This window comes from Saccopteryx leptura, chromosome 3 (assembly GCF_036850995.1).
Source record: "Saccopteryx leptura isolate mSacLep1 chromosome 3, mSacLep1_pri_phased_curated, whole genome shotgun sequence".
NCBI classification, from domain to species: Eukaryota; Metazoa; Chordata; class Mammalia; order Chiroptera; family Emballonuridae; genus Saccopteryx; species Saccopteryx leptura.
In genome coordinates this window covers 136,741,746-136,744,254 of record NC_089505.1, presented here as the reverse complement: position 1 = coordinate 136,744,254, position 2,509 = coordinate 136,741,746, and the positions used below count along the sequence as shown (strand labels likewise).

Genomic DNA, 2,509 nt, shown 5'->3' with positions numbered 1-2,509 from the left:
GTGCTTCCAAGTGAATCTGGGAAAAAATCGCAAAGTCTATACCTTTAGTAGGGATGGAACCTGTTTGCCTGGGGCAATTGAGGAAAAATAAACATCATCAATGTTTATTTATCAATGTAGTCCCTAACAAGGGACTATGGCTCTCCTACCACCCAAAGGCAGTTTGCCTTGAATTCTTACCAGAAAGCACTGTCTGGCAATGTGGCAACCTTACATTATTACTTATAAAGATGGTATAGCTGAGATTCCCCACCTACAACTTTATGATGTGCAAACTGGGACATGTTTAAGGTCTCTCATCCAGAAAAAGATGCAAAATTGTTGTCCACCCTGGTCAGAAGGTAAAACTGTTTGTGCCAACTGAAATCTGTATAATTATATTAACCAGTGTCACCCCAATGAATTTTTTCAATTAAACAAAAGAAACTATTTGTGCCCAAAATGTTAACAATGAAGTTCATTCTTTGAAAATAACTATTTCAATGCAGTGGCAGGTAAATTGTATTTGTAACAAATGAATGATTTTGTTATCACCTGGACCCCAATCGTACAAGGTGGCTGCTTATGTTGCAGGAAGTAAGGGTGCACCTTCATTTGATCGATTATTATATCAATACAATACCCCAACTTTGATAGACATCATGTAGCTTTAACCAATAAAAGTTTCATTAAGGCCGGTGAGGTTACAATGCTATGGAATAAAAAAGTTAGTACAGCTGTTGACAAGTCAGGAGCTTCCTACATGGGGAACAGATGCTGCACTACATTGAGACAAATGGAGAAGCTGCTGTAGTGCAGTTGCCAAGAAGTGGCCCCATTTATAATGTAGCTTGGAATTCTAGTTCTCCTGAGTTTTGTGCTGGTTATGGTTCTATGCATGCCCAAGCGACAATTTTCAACTCGAAGTGTGATCCTATGTTTGACTTTGGAACTGGTCCTTGTAATGCAGCCTCCCATAGTGCCTCATGGATATAAATTAGTACTAGCTGGATTTGGGAATGTGGAAGGACAAATGGAAGTGTGGGATGTTAAAAACTATAAACTTATTTCTAAACCAGTGGTCTCTGATTCTTCATATTCTGCTTGGTGCCCAGATGGTGAGCATATTTTCACAGCCACGTGTGCTCCCAGGTTACATGTTAATAATGGGTACAAGATCTGGCATTGTACTGGCTCTGTCTTACACAAGTATGATGTGCCATCCAATGCAGAATTACAGCAGATTTCCTGGCAGCCATTTTTAGATGGACTATTTCTAGCAAAAACAATAACTGACCAAGCAGTTCCAAGTGATGTAGCCAGGGAAGAACCTAAAGCCGTAACAGCTTACAGACCCCCGGCTTTAAGAAATAAAGCCATCACCAATTCCAGACTGCACGAGGAGGCACCACCTCAGAATTTGAAACCACAACCAGGAAACGATAAGCTATTATCAGAAACAGCTCTTAAAAATCAAAGGAGACAGGAAGCTTAGAAAGCTGCAAAGCGAGAAGTGACAAGAGTCTAGACTTGACATCTACTCCTGCCTCACAGAGCTCAGCGCGAAATAATGTCTCTCACTCAACTTCCAAGACTCCGAGGTGGACAAAGAAAAAAGAAAATCAAGAACTGAAGAAGAAACTGAAAGCAATTGAACAACTGAAAGAACAAGCAGTGACTGGAAAACAGCTAGAAAAAATTCAGTTGGAGAAAATTCAAAAAGAGAAAGCCCTTCTCCAGGAGCGTCAAGATTTGGAATTGTGTGAAGATTCACGGAAAGCAAGCTGGTTACCAGAAATCAGTGAAAACATATCTTTTGTTAAGTTCACTGGTGTATATGGAATATTCATGTGTCCACATTTAACATTCATCACTACTTTTAACCATCTTTCTAAGATTCTGCATATGTGTGACATCATTTAATAATGCCTATTAAAATTGATTTTTGCATTCTGCATCCTATATCATGTTAACATATGATATAAAAAAGAAACACGTGAATTTTCTAACTAAGCTTGACGAATTAAAAGACCAGTGTCATTGTCTCTTAATAGGGGGCATTATTTATCATATAAATAAATAAAGACATTTTAAATGTAACAAAAAAAGAAATTACAATACAAATTTTAAATAACATATATTGTGTTATTCTTTTAGGAGAAATGCTTCTTTAAATAACAGATGATGGTGATGGTAGCAATGATTATTTCATCCAGAAAAGGAATTATTTGAGTGAGTTCCTTGCCAATGTCAGACAATTGACAACTGGAATTCCGTTCATTACATAACTCACACTTGAGGATATTGAGTGAATGAGTGTGCTGTATCGTTTTTGGTTTTCCTTCCATCTTTCCTTTCTCAAATGTTTATTGAGCCACCCCAGAGGTTTTAAGCACTGAACCACGTTCTGGAAATAAAATGAGAGATAAGGCACCATGATTCTTCTGTTTAAGATCTTTGGTAGCTGGGCCTTGCTGTTCAGGTTGGCTTAAATACAATCTGCTTTCTGTCTGCCTCTCCAGCTGCATCC

At 38.1% G+C, this 2,509-nt stretch overlaps 1 pseudogene; it reads left to right on the top strand.

Moving 5' to 3' along the window:
* The first annotated feature begins 564 nt into the window (after positions 1-564).
* Positions 565-1,902, top strand: LOC136397284 (eukaryotic translation initiation factor 2A pseudogene; annotated as a pseudogene).
* The last annotated feature ends 607 nt before the right edge of the window (positions 1,903-2,509 follow it).